Source organism: Mustela erminea, chromosome 7 (genome assembly GCF_009829155.1).
Source record: "Mustela erminea isolate mMusErm1 chromosome 7, mMusErm1.Pri, whole genome shotgun sequence".
Classification (NCBI taxonomy): domain Eukaryota; kingdom Metazoa; phylum Chordata; class Mammalia; order Carnivora; family Mustelidae; genus Mustela; species Mustela erminea.
The window spans coordinates 82,320,740-82,334,923 of NC_045620.1; the positions used below are offsets into that span (position 1 = coordinate 82,320,740).

Genomic DNA, 14,184 nt, shown 5'->3' on the forward strand with positions numbered 1-14,184 from the left:
CCACTGTGTGCTCAGCAGGGAGTCTGCTTGAGGATTCCCTCTCTTCCTTTGTCCCCCACCTCTAAAACAAATAAATAAATAAAATCTTTAAAAAAAAATTCTGCTACTGCTATCAGTATGTAGAATATAGAACAGTCTCAGCATGTAAAACAAAACAAAATAAAAAAATCTCCCTCGTACTCAACAGTCAGAGTCTCTCCTATTAGTAACCCCTAGGAATTTCTAATTCCTCCTCATGACTATAGTTCTGACTTCAAAAATGTCATGTAATTGTAATCATAAGTAAAAACTTATGATTGGGTTCTGTCACTCGGTGTGATGTTCTGTATATTCATCCAAGATGTTATATTTAACAGTTCACTTTTTATTGATGAGGAGTATTTCACTGTATAGGTCTATCAGTTTGTTTATCGCCTTCTGAAGAATATTTGTTTTCCCAGGTTTTGGTGATTATGAATAAAATGACTCCAAACATTCATGTGCAGGTTTTACTATGATAAAAGTGTTGATTTCTCTAGTGTAAATATGCAAGAATAAGATTGCTGACTCATATGGTAAGCTTATGTTTACCTTTATAGGAAGATATGGAACTTTTTCCCAGGATGCCTATACCATTTTGTATTCTTACCAGCAAGTTATGAGAGCTCTATTTGCTGTGCACCCTAACTAGCGGTTGGTATTATAAATACCTTTTTATTAGAGATATTGTAATAGGTATGCAGAGGTAGCCCATCATGGTTTTAATTTTTAACTTTGCATTTCCCTCATGGCTAATGACATTGAATATTTTCTCATGGGCTTGTCATTTGTGTATCTCCTAATTAAGTCATTCAAGTCATACCTTTTGCCCATTTTAATTGAGTTTTCTTGTTAGTAATGTTTTTTTTTTTTTTTTTTTTTAGTAATGTTTTCTTATTTTGAATTTTTAGAGTTCTTTATATATTCTGGGTTTAAATCCTTCATCTGTTACGGGATTTGCAAATGTTTTCTCCAGCACGTAGCTTGTATTTTCATGCTCTTAAGAGTACCACTTTTTTTTTTTTTTAAGATTTTATTTATTTATTTGATAGCGAGAGAGGGAACACAAGCAGGGGGAGTGGGAGAGGGAGAAGTAGACCTTCCCCTGAGCAGGGAGCACAATGTGGGTCTCTATCCCAGGACCTTGGGATCATGACCTGAGCCAAAGGCAGCCACCTAATGACTGAGCCACCCAGGCTTCCTTATGCTCTTTGTATCTTTTAAGAGCATATCCTTATGCTCTTATGTATCTTTTAAAGAGCAAAAGTTGATGTAGCCTAGTTTATCAATTTTTTTTTTCTTCTGGATTATGCTTTTAGTTTCAGAGCTGAGAATTCTTAGACTAATCCCAGGTAATGAAGATTTACTCCTATGCTCTCTTTTAAAAGTTTTATAGTTTTACATTATATATTTAGTTGTATGATCCATTTTGAGTTAATTTTTGAATAAGGTATGAGGTTTAGTTTGGGGGTCATTGCCTTTACACATAAGATGTCCAGTTGTTCCAGCACCATTTGTTGAAGAGTACTCTTTCTCCATTGAATTGCTTTTGTAAAAAATTGATGGGGCATATATACATAGGTTTATTTTAGGATTGTCTCTTATTTTTCATTAATCTACATGTCCTTTTTCTTTTTTAAAATTTTATTTATTTATTTATAAACAATTAGTCCTTTTTAAAAAGATTTTATATATTTATTTGACAGAAAGAGAGGCAAGCAGAAGGAGTGAAAGAAGCAGGCTCCCTGCTGAGCAGAGAGTCTGACATGGGGCTTGGTCCCCTATTAGAACTCTGGGATCATGACCAGAGTTTTGTTAGCATTTCTGGAGATTTTCTCTGTTCTGTTCTAGGTTTGTTGCTTTGTTCTTTCCTGTCAAAGGGTCCCCTTTAATATTTCTTGCAGGGCTGGTTTAGTGGTCATGAATTCCTTTAGTTTTTATTTGTCTGGGAAACCCTTCATCTCTCCTTGTATTCTGAATAAGAGCCCTGCTGGATAGATTATTTATTTTTTTAAAAAGATGTTTATTTATTTATTTGACAGACAAAGATTACACATAGGCAGAGAGGCAGGCAGAGAGAGAGGGAGGAAGCAAGCTCTCTGCTGAGCAGAGAGCCGGATGCGGATGTGGGGCTTGATCCCAGGACCTTGGGATCATGACCTGAGCTGAAAGCAGAGGCTTTAACCCACTGAGCCACCCAGGCGCCCCTGGATAGATTATTCTTGACTGCATGTTTTTCCCTTTCAGCACACTGAATATATCGTGCTACTGTTTCAGCTTGCCAAGTTTCTGTGGAAGGATCTGTAGCCAGTCCCATGGATCTTCCCTTGTAAGTTAGGGACTTCTTTTGTCTTGGTGGTCTTACGAGTTTTTCTTTATCACTATATGTTTCAAATTTAACTATAATATTTCTTGGTGTTGGCCTAGCTTCTGTTGATTTTGATGGGAGTTCTCTGTGCTTCCTGGATTTGGATGTCTGTTTCCCTGCCCAGATTAGGGAGCCTGTTAAGCTATTATTTCCTCAAAAATATTTTCTGCTACCTTTTCTCTGTCTTCTTCTTTTGGGTCTCCTAATATCATTGCTATTTTGTTTGATAGAGTCATTGAATTCCCTAGGCCTAGTCTCATGATCCATAATTCTTTGCTTTCTTCTATTTCCTCATTTTCCATTATTCTGTCTTCTGTATCACTTATTTGTTTCTCTGCTTCTTCCATCCTGGTGTTTATTATATCCAGTCTGTTTCAGATTTCAGTTATTGCAGTTTTCACTTCTGATTTCTTTTTATTTATTTATTTTTTATTTTTATTTTTATTTATTTTTTTTCACTTCTGATTTCTTAAAATTTTTTTTATCTCTGTGGCAAGGGCCTCCCTGACATCTTCCATAGTTTTCTTTAGCTCAGTGAGTATCCTTGTAATTGTTGCTTTAAATTCTTCATCAGCCAAATTACTTTTGTCTCTTTCAGTTAGATCTCTGGCTGTGACCTCTTCTTGTTTCATTTGGGATGAATTCCTCCATCTTGGCAGTTTGTCTGTATGTCTCTGTCTTCTTTGTGTTAGAAAAGCCTGTTATGTTTCCTCCTCCTCAGGGTAATGTTTTATGAAGAAGAGGTCATATACTGTGCGGGGCCTGGTGCTTTAGGAAGTATCTCTGGTGTGTGCTGCATGCTCTCTGCTACTGAGTTTTGGCTGCTCTATCCCTCAGGGCCATCATCTGCAAGTCTTGTCTTCAGTGGACAGTGTTTGGACCTTGGCCAGAGTGTGGCCAGTTTTAACAGGTTTGCTCTCGTCTGCTTCTTAAATGAGACCTGATGCTACTTTCACTAGAACTGAAGACTTGGAGAACTCTGGTCAGGAGACTTGGTGTGTGCAGGGATTTCTGCTGATCAGGGAAAGGGGCCCACTGTACTGGGACTGAGACACATATTCTGGAGAAGGGCAGTACCAGCTGACAGCAGCAGGGCCGTACTTGGTATAAGAGGTTATGTAGCCAGTGTCGGCACTGTGCTATTTACTGAAGCTGGTTTATGCTGAGGGATGGGAGAGGGAAATGGTGTCAGCCAGCTCATTTATCCCTGAAGAGAGGTCTCCATGCTTGCTACTCTCAGGGAATCACTCTCAGAAGAGCAAACAATCTTCCCCTGTGCATCGTAGGTATTTTTTAGATCACTGTTTCACATTGTCTGTGTCCAGGTTGTTTGCCTGGCAGAAACAGCATGGTGCACTTTGGGCTCTATCCCGGCCAAGCCTGGTGACTTTAAAAACTCTAAACTTTAGGGATGTGCTGTGGTGGGGGTTTGTGTTGGTCTTCTGGGGGAGGGTCTCACTGCATTAGGAGGGATGCAGGTTTGACCAACAAGGGCAGTGGTGCCAGCGCACACGGCATGGGACCTAGAGCAAGCAGGCTAACTCGGCAGCCAGTTCATGGTGAGCCACTCTCGGCACGTGGTGCTGAGGCTATGTCAAGGGGTGGGGGAGGGAAATGGTGCCTACTAGCTCTTTCTTTCCCAGAGAGTCATCTCTGTGAATGCTACCTTTCACAGATGCGCTCCAAGAAAAGCAAATGATCTCCCCTCTGTGTGGTGGAAGTATCCCTCACATCACCCTGTCTGCCCCAGACGATGCTTGCCTGACTTCTCTCCAGGAGTAGGGCAGGGCTATATCCCAGCCAAGCCTACCAACCTTTAAAACTCCAATCTTTGACCCCCACTGGTTGTAAAAAACTTGGGAAAATCAGCCTCTCTCATCTTGCCGCCAATGGCTTTGGGACGTGTTCTTCTTGTGCGTTCCCATGTGCTACCCCTGCACCCTTCTCTGCAATTAGGTCTCCCCACTTTCTGCAGCAACTGTGATCCTTTTCTCCCCCAAACCATGTCTCTGTTCCTCCTACCTTCCTTGATGTGGCCTTTTTTCTCCTAGTTGTACAGTTTTTTCTGTCAGTACTCAGGTTGATTTCTTGGGCATTCAAAATGATTTGTTAGTTATTTAGTTGTGTTCAAGGGACAAGATAAACCTAGGGTCCCTCTCTTAGCTCCCTCCTCTACCAAACATTTAAAGAAGAGTTAGTACCTATCCTCAAATTATTCCAGAAAACTGAAGAAGAATGAAACCTTCTGAACTCCTTTTACAAGGCCAGTAAGTTAGTGGTTTCATTTTCTCTGAATAAATACCCAGAAATAAAATTGCTAGGTTATATAGTAGTTCTCTTTTTAATTTTTCAAGAAACCTCCATATTCTTTTCCATAGTGTCTTCATCAGTTTACATTCCCACCAGCAGTGTACAAGGGTTCCCTTTTCTCCACATCTTCCCCAACCCTTATTTCTTATTTGTTTGTTCGTTTGTTTTATTGTTTGTTTTGTTTGTTTTTAATTTTAGCCATTCTGACAGGTGTAAGGTGATATCTCATTGTGGCTTTGACTTTCATTTCCTGGATAGCAAATGATGTTGAGCATCTTTTCATGGACCTGTTGGCCATCTGTATGTCATTGGAAAAATGTTTAGACTCTGTGCCCATATTTCATTTATTTTTTAAAATATTGAGTTATATGAATTCTTTATATATTTTGGATTTTAACCCCTTATCAGATATATGATTTACAAGTATTTTCTCCCATTCAGTGGGTTGCCTTTTCATTTTGCTGATGGTTTCCTTTTGCTTTGAAGAAGCTTTTTAGTTTGTTGTTGTCCCACTTGTTTATTTTTGTTTTTGTTGCCTTTGCTTTTGGTATCAGATCGAAAAAATCATTGCCAAGATCAGTGTCAAGAAGCTTACTGCCTGTTTTCTTTAACTGTTTTATGGTTTCAGGTCTTACAGTTAAGTCTTTAATCTATTTCAAGTTTATTTTTGGAAGTGATGTAAGATGGTGGACTGGTTTCATTCTTTTGCATTTGACTGTCTGGCTCTTCCAGCATCGTTTACTGAAGAGACTGTCCTTTCCCCATTAAATGCATGGCTCATTTGTTACAAATTAATTGACTGCATGCATATGGGTTTATTTCTCGGATTTCTATTTCTTCCCATTCTGTGTGTCTTTTTATGCCCAAACCATACTCTTTTGATTGGATTGAGATTTTTTAAAAATGTACTCTAATGAGGTCTTTTAAGAAAAAAATTAACATATAATGTATTATTTGCTTCAGGGATACAGGTCTGTGAATCATCAATCTTACACAATTCACAGCACTCACCATAGCACATACCCTCCCCAAAGTCCATAACCCAGCCACCCTATCCCCCCCCACCCCACCCCAAATCCCAGCAACTCTCAGTTTGTTTCCTGAGATTAAGAATCTCTTATGGTTTGACTCCCTTCCTGGTCCCATCTTGTTTCATTTTTTTCCCTCCCTGCCCCCCCATGACCCCCGCCCTGTCTCTCAAATTCCTCATATCAGAGAGATCATATGATAATCGTTTTTCTCTGATTGACTTATTTCAACAAGGTCTTTTGGTTAATCTCTATGTTAAGATTTTACTTAATGTTTTGATTTAAATCTATCTTTGTCATATTTTCTTCCACAGTTTTGTGTTTGTTTGTTTGTTTCCTCTTTTTCTTTTGGGATATTTGACTTTTTTAGTATTTTCTTCTGGTATTATTTCCCTCTTTCTGAAGAACTTCTTTTAATAATTCTTTTAGAGCTGGTCTGTTGGGAAGATGTTCTCTCAATTATTCTTCAACATATTTGAGAAGTTTTTAGCCATTACTTCTTTGTCTATTTTTTTCAGCATGGCACGCTTTTTCTTTTCTTTCTAGACTCTGATGTTACGAATATTAGACTTTGACATTGTCTCTCTCTCTTTTTTTCCAGTATATATTTTTTCTCTTTGTTGTTCATTGTTCTTTTTATTTGTTTTCCAGTTCACTGACTCTTTCCTTTTTCATCTCATTTCTGCTATTGAAGCCATCAGTGAGCTTTAAAAAATTTTGGTTTTTCAGTTCATTATTTGTTTTTTTTTCTGTTTTCTGTTTCTTTTTGAGACTTCCTATTTTTCATTTGTTTCAACAGTTTTTGTGATTGTTAGAGAATTTTTGTAAAACTGCTTAAAGTTTTGTCAGATAAGTCCATCATCTGTCATCTCAGTGTTGTTGTCTTTTGACTATTTTTTTCCATGTGAGTGGAGTTTTTCCTGTAGTAATTTTGGGCCCTGGACATTTTAAACACTGTATGACTTCCTTGTTGAAACCCCATGATAAATGTTGGTAATTTTGCTCTAGCAGCCAACTGATCTTTTTAGGTTTAGGCTTCAAGTTCCAGTGCATCTCTGTGAGCTGTGGTTCCAATGTCAGCTCATTTTTCAAAGTCTTTGCAATACTGTTTATATCTGCAAATGTGCATCATCCACTTGTCAATCTGTAACTTGGGTGATGCTTTATATGTTAGTTTGATCTCAAAGTCTTTTATATGCTGGTTAAGGTTAGATCCATAATACACGGGATTGGGGTATGAAACTGGAGTTTATAAATAATTTAATGGGGTCATTTTCTTGAGGTCCTTCCTATCTGTAATCTCCTTTGGTACCTTCTAGTCGAGGAAGCAGTGGCTTCAGTCACCTCATGCTGCCACACACCTTGGCTGGAACTGTCTCCAGGCCCAAGTTGTGGCAAAATGAAGGAAAAAATACTGGTAAATTTACCATAGAGTGAGGTACTTCAGATTCTGGTCTTCTTCCTTACTCTGTCTGTCACTATTTACTTGCCAGAGTCTTCAAATAGTTACTCTGTACATTCTTTGTAGGATTTTAGCTGCATTCAGTAGGAGAGAAAGGGATAAATAGTGTGCTTGTTCCATCTGGAACCAGAATCTGATAATCCTGATTTTTAATGGCTTACATAGTATTTTAATATTTGGATATACTTTAATTTACTCAATTTCCCAAATATACATTTAAATTATTCAGTTTTATGATAACAATGTGATGGACATTTCTATGTATATATTACAAAAGTGAAATTTTAAGTCATGATACTTAAACTCTTTTTGATACAACTGCCAAAATTACTTTCTGAAAAACTTGGATTTACAAGACTTGACCATAAAAAAGCATATTGACCATGTTAAAATAAAAACAAATCGAGGGATACCTGAGTGGCTCATTCAGTTAAGTGTCTGAATTCAGTTAAGTGTCTGAAATTAAGTGATTTTGGCTCAGGTCATGATCTAAGGTCATGAGATCAAGCCCCAAGTTGGGCTCTGAGCTCAGCAGGGAGTCTGTTTCTCTTCCTCTCCCTCTGCCTCTGCCTCTTCCTCTGCCCCATTAGTACCTCTCCCCCTTAAAGTGCTCTCTCTCTCTCAAAAATAAATAAATCTTTAAAAAAGCAAAAACAAATGGAGATCAGCCTTGAAAATTCCCTCAACACACAAAACCAGTTTCATTATACAAACAAAGCTTAATTTAGCTTATTTGGCAAGGCTAACTTAATCTAGGTCATTTCTTGCTTATGCCTGTGGAAATCATAAGTAAAACTTGAATTGTTTTATAGTTTTTATAAGGCAACCACTCACCAATTCCCTATCATTTAAGAAAATTTTAATATTATAACCAGTCACTGTGAAGAATAAACAATCACTGCTCTCTCACTATATAAGCTGCTCTATAAAAAAACAAGCCTGAGTCTCATTCCATGTTTTGGTTTGAGTACCTCTGGTTTGAAACTTTCTTTTTGGTGTGTGCACAATAAAATTTTCCTCATTACTATTTCAGTGATTCATTAGTTTTACTCTGTTATTTCTGATGGACTGAAACCCATTAAACACCATTTAAAAATGCATTTGACTATTCCCTACCCCTCCACCTCAAAATTGTGGTCACCACTGCAGGTTAATAGCTTAATTTATGGCTCTGGAAACTGATAAATTTAGGGAACTAATCAATCATTTACTTTGCCTTTTAGGGTAATCAAATAACTGGTAAGGAACCTTTTCCCCCCCTATATAAAAGAATTCTAGCTTATAAATGACAGAATTAGAAATTTGCTACCCCTAATTAATAATCTCGGGAGCTCTCATTGGTGAATTCCAAAGCACTAGACAAAATGTTGAAGGGGAACTTTATACAGATTTTCCTTGACTTTTGATGGGGTTACATCCTGGTAAACCCATTGTAAGTTTCAACTACTCAAAGTCAGTGATGCATTTTATATCCTAACCTACCAAACATCATAGCTTACCTACCTTAAATATATTTAAATACATTAAATATATTCTGAACCCTTCCACTAGCCTATAATTAGGCCAAATGATCTAACAAAAAGCTATTTTCTAATAGTGTTGAATATCTCATGTAATTTATTGAATACTGTACTGAAAGTGAAAAACAGAATGGCTGTATGGGTACAGAAGTTAAGTGTGTCAGTTGATTACCCTCCTAATCATGTAGCAGATTGGGCACTGTTGTTGGCTGCCACCACCCAGCATCACAAGGGGGGTACTGTACCACATTGTGCTAGCCCAGGAAAAGATCAAAACTCAGTATTTGAAGTATGGTTTCTACTGAATGTGTATCACTTGTGCACCATCATGAAGTAAAAAGCCAATCTAAGGGACCATTGGTAATGGAAAATTCCAGGGATTAATTTTAGCATCATTAAAAGACCTTGTATACTTCAAGTTGTGATGTAATAAAGAGCACAGTATCCTTTGTTATTTTTTGTGACTTGGGACACAAAGTAACAATTTCCCTAAATTTGTTTATAGGAACATACTTAAGAAAAGCAAAATAATTATAATTTATAAATATAGGGAGAATTTACAGATGATTATATATATTCTTTTTTTTTAAGATTTTATTTATTTATTTGACAGAGATCACAAATAGGCAGAAAGGCAGGCAGAGAGAGAGAGAGGAGGAAGCAGGCTCCCTGCTGAGCAGAGAGCCCGATGCGGGACTCGATCCCAGGACCCTGAGATCATGACCTGAGCCGAAGGCAGCAGCCTAACCCACTGAGCCACCCAGGCACCCCTGATGTATATATTCTTCTCCCATCTTCCAGACATGCAGTTTGTCTCTGGGAAGGGATATGCAAAGCTTGGTGTATCTCAAATTGTAGGTAATAGACAAATAGCTTAGTTTATAAGGAAAAGTTATTACATGGTGGTGTTAGGGTATTTCAGGCCTCATTTAGAGGATTTTTTGTGGAGATCTGCCTTATATTCAGAATTCAGTTCAGGACCCTTGTCCAACCTGTTTTCAGGTGTACATAAAATAGCAAAACCAAAGCATCTTTTGTTATATTTTTTTCTATGTATATAAATGCCATCATCTTTCTTAGGTTATTTTCTGCTTTTGTAATTCTCTCCTTGAAAGCTTCATTTTCCTAACATTTTTCATTTCTCTTTGTTGACAGAGGAAGGTATGTAAACCTAGATTCAACAAATACAGTAAAGAGATAAAAAATGGACCCAAAGAAATAGTGAAGAAAAGTTAAACGCACATGGACATTTCTGCTTTGTCCTCAATGGTATACATTTCATTATTTTTTTGGAAACCATACATTTAAATATTTTAACACAAATAAATATTTTAACATAGCTGCATGAGGTCCATATCCAAGAATAACTGCTTTCTAGGAAAAAAGAAATGTAGAAATAAAGACTCCTTAAATGAGTCCCTCCCTTTTTTCCTTCCTTCCTTCCTTCTTTCTTTATGATTTATTTCTTTAGGAGAGAAAGCGCGTGAGTCAGGGAAGGTGTGGACAGAGAGAAAAACCAGCAGACTCCCCACTGAGTGGGACTTGGGCTCCATCCCAGGATCCCAAGACCATTACCTGAGTCAAAACCAAGAACAGACACATTTAAGTGACTGAGCCACCGAGGCACCCCAAAGTGAGTCCCTTTAAACTGGGACTGAAAATCACCATAGGGGCAGCTGGGGTGCACAGTCAGTTGAACAGGTTGAGCATGGGACTGTTGGTTTTGGCTCCAGTCATGATCTCAGGGTCGTAAGATCAAGCCCTAAGACGGGGCACTGCACTCAGTCGGGAATCTGCTTCCCCTCTCCCTCTTCTTCTCCCCCCTCCCTGCCATGCTCTGTCTCTGTCTCTGTCAAGTAAATAAATAAATCTTTAAATGAAAAAAGTTAAAAGAAGGTCACTGTAATAGTTACAATATAATTAATACAATATAATTAACTAAAAACAATACAATTAACTAAAAATAAAAGGTAAAAACATATAGATAAGCTTATATTAATAAAAAGTAGATTATAATTTCAACTCTGCACAAATTATTAGAATGAACAAAGAATAAATCATTCATTTGGGTGGGAGGGGAGTGGTTCTCATTTTTCTGACTAGATTCTCTAGAAGCATTGTATAGCATCTTTAACTTCACATCTGATGTTTATAACACACATCATCTTAAAGAGGGCCACTTTTTCAAGAAATACTTAAGGACTTCATCTTTCTGTGGCTTCTGTTAATACTTTGATAATAAACTCATTTTCTTTTGCAATTCATTTAATTTCATTATCCTTATGGAATTTTTTTTCACTTAATGGTCTAAGTGCCATTTCCTCATTTATCAGTGGTTTTTGCATGAGAGTTCTCCACCATCCCTTTCACTGAGCTCATGAAATATTCTTTTGTGCAGGATTTTTAGTTGTTTAGAAATGTCTCTGTATTATTATGTTAGGTGTTTGCATAGCTGACAGTCTCTGAAAGCACTGATGACCTAGCACTTAATAGGTGGAATTAAATGCTTGTATTCACTGTGGAAGGATATTTGAGTGGGGACTGAGGTTATAAGTAGTTAGCTCATTCTTAAATATTTCACATTATAAAGACTGTTGTTGCTCTATGTAAACTCATATAACTGTAGAGTTTCAGAAGATGAATATATAGGTAGTAAGGACCTCCCCCCCCATAGCTGAAATGTTATATTTTAAATGCCAAGTTATGAAGTTTGAGTTTTCTGAGCTTTGTGGAAGAAAAGTACTATGTAAGAAGTATGGTGAAGTCCACTAATAAAGGTAAAGGGTTTCAAAATGTATAACACTAGTAAGGCTTTGTACATGAAATTATACTCCTGTGTTTTTCATTTCACTTAGTTAAATAAAACAACACATGCCAAACCCAAACCCTAACCCTTAAGATACATAAATTTTGGAGCTTTGGATTTTCAAGGTATTTGCTTTTCTAGTTCTAGTACTGGAGAACTACGATTCTATAATAGAACCATGAATCAATCTGTAAAGAACCTCCTTTCTTCATAGCTTTTCTTGAGACACATCAAAGCCACAACAGAATGAAACTCCTCTTTTACAGTCAATTTTAGTGAGTCAGAAGATGAAAATAAGAAAATCCATTGGAGACCAGATTAGGCTGAAGAGAAAATAGAAATATTCTTTTTTGTTCTCCAGCTGTCATTATATATCTTCCCCACATTGCCTTGATAAGCTTTCTTAAACACAGAGATCCAGTGAAAACCTGTAAATATCTTTCAGTTGTCAAAATGCCAATACCCTTTAATTTTTATGTTTTCAAAGAGCTTAAGACTGATGGTCTTCTTTGGAAAGATGTTTAAAATTGTTCAGTTTTAGTCATATACTGGGGCTTAGAAAAAGGTGTCTTTACTTGTGTTATGTTTGCTGCCCATAAAACCAAAAACTGTCTTGGGGATAATTTGAACTTAATCAGTCCTGTGTAATATACATTAAGTTACCTTAATAGCCACATTGGAAATGCTCAGCATAGTCTACATTTATTTCAGTTTAAGATGCAGAAATGGACTTCCTAGACATATGCCATATGTTCTCTTCTTATGCCAAGTTAACAAGAATTAAAAGACTGAGATGAATAAACAAGGTCAACTTAAGCTGAGCCAAATTAGACAACAGAATAATTGTCAGATTTTCTGTTGGCAGGGACAGTTTGTTTTGAGCCAATCTCCATGAATTATAGGCTGTAAATTTTTTTTCTGGGAAGTCTACCGCCAAGCATTCTGTTGACAATTTTCTTTGTTTTGTAAACACTGAAAATTTTCATCAAGTATATTGTTTATAGGAACACATAAGGATTATGGATAGATAGGAGTTTTTTGTTTGTTTGTTTGTTTTAACTTAAGAGAAATTTGCTTAGATACAAATCAAATAAAACCAAGCCAAAATGTAGTAACTTTTAACAGGATAGTATTTCATTTGGAGTTTCTTAGGCATGAATTCAGATAGCAATAGCAGGAAACCAGTATTACAATTAATGTATGACAGTTAATATAAAGGTAGATATGTATGTTACAAATATAAGATTTGATTGCTCTACAGTAAAGAATCTTAGCCTTTGAAGAGGATAAGCTAATACAAATGGGAAAATTGAAGAAATGGAGAGAGAAACGGAATTATTTTAAATATAATAAATAGTTTAGAACAGTATCAAATCTAAAGTTAAATATTTAGTCCTAGGATCACTTAATTTATTTATCATTGCTCCTCTAACTCTACCCTTTTTCTTTCTAAACTGCCTTTTTTTTGAGTTGCTTAACTTTTTTTAATTGCGATGTCACAAATATGAAAAACTAACCATTTGAATAATGTTTATCCTAGCCACATAAAAAATATGGAAACCAACTATTTGAATAATAGTGGTAGTGACATACAAAGTATAAAATCTCAGTCAGTTCACATAATGGTGATTTTAAAAAACACTCACTTATACCCTAGATGTTGTAACTGCTATTAATATGCAAATGCTTGATTATTTTGGGGTAAACTTAACACACTTATTACCAGTTATATATTCTTATATCCTATATATTCTTGTATAATAATAATAATTCTTTTGTTTATTCAGTAAATATTTATTTAGCATCTGTTACATCCCAGGCACTTTTCTATGTCCTGGAGGATCCATCAGTGAGAGGAAAACAAAACAAAACAAAATTCTGTCCTCATCCAGTTTACATTCAAGTAACTTTGTTCATAAACTCAAGCATAGTACAGTCTATTCAAAATCAGTTTTCACTTGGCTTCTGCAGCATATTTTGTTCAAGTTAATTCAGTTTATTTTGCCATAGGCTACCCAGAAATTAAAATTTTATTCAGTCATATAAGCATATGAAGAATATAAATAATGGATAGGAAGGATTTAAAATTAAGAGGACATTTTATAAAGTAGGCTGATATTTTATGGTTCATTCATTCATTCATTCATGGATGAGATATTTGTTGAATGTTCACTCTGTGGCTGGTGCTGGGTTGGATGTTGTGAGTACAACAGTGAGCCAAAGTAGATATACCCTTAATCCCTGGTGAATGTGCCCATGCTGTGGGCCATGCTACCATTCTCTCTTCTCTGCTTCTATCTCTTTTAGAGCCTGAGACATTACTGAACTCCTCTAGACAAAACTTTTAGCTAAACTTCCCCATTGCAGTTCTGGTATTCAGATTTAGCCCTGAGCCCTAGCATTCAGGTGGTGAAGTGTGAAAACAGGCCTCATCTCAAATTTCCACTGATGTCAAGGCAGCTTTCCCTGTCAGGTCAGCCGAGTCATTTAAAACGATCTATTAAAAATACAGAACACATCCTAACACTTTGTATTAATTCCTCCTTGCTGCCATAACAAATAGCCACAAATTTAGTGACTTAAACAGTGTGCATTCTTTTCTGGAATTTTTAGAGAATAATCTACTTTCTTGCCTTTTTGAGCATCTAGAGGCCACTCTGCATTCCTTGGCT

General features: G+C 36.5%; 1 protein-coding gene across 6 annotated transcripts in view; it reads right to left on the reverse strand.

Annotated features, from left to right (window-relative positions):
- Positions 1-14,184, reverse strand: part of WDPCP (WD repeat containing planar cell polarity effector) — a 518,631-nt gene that overhangs the window by 76,207 nt on the left and 428,240 nt on the right. The gene's annotated exons all lie outside the window — the stretch shown is intronic.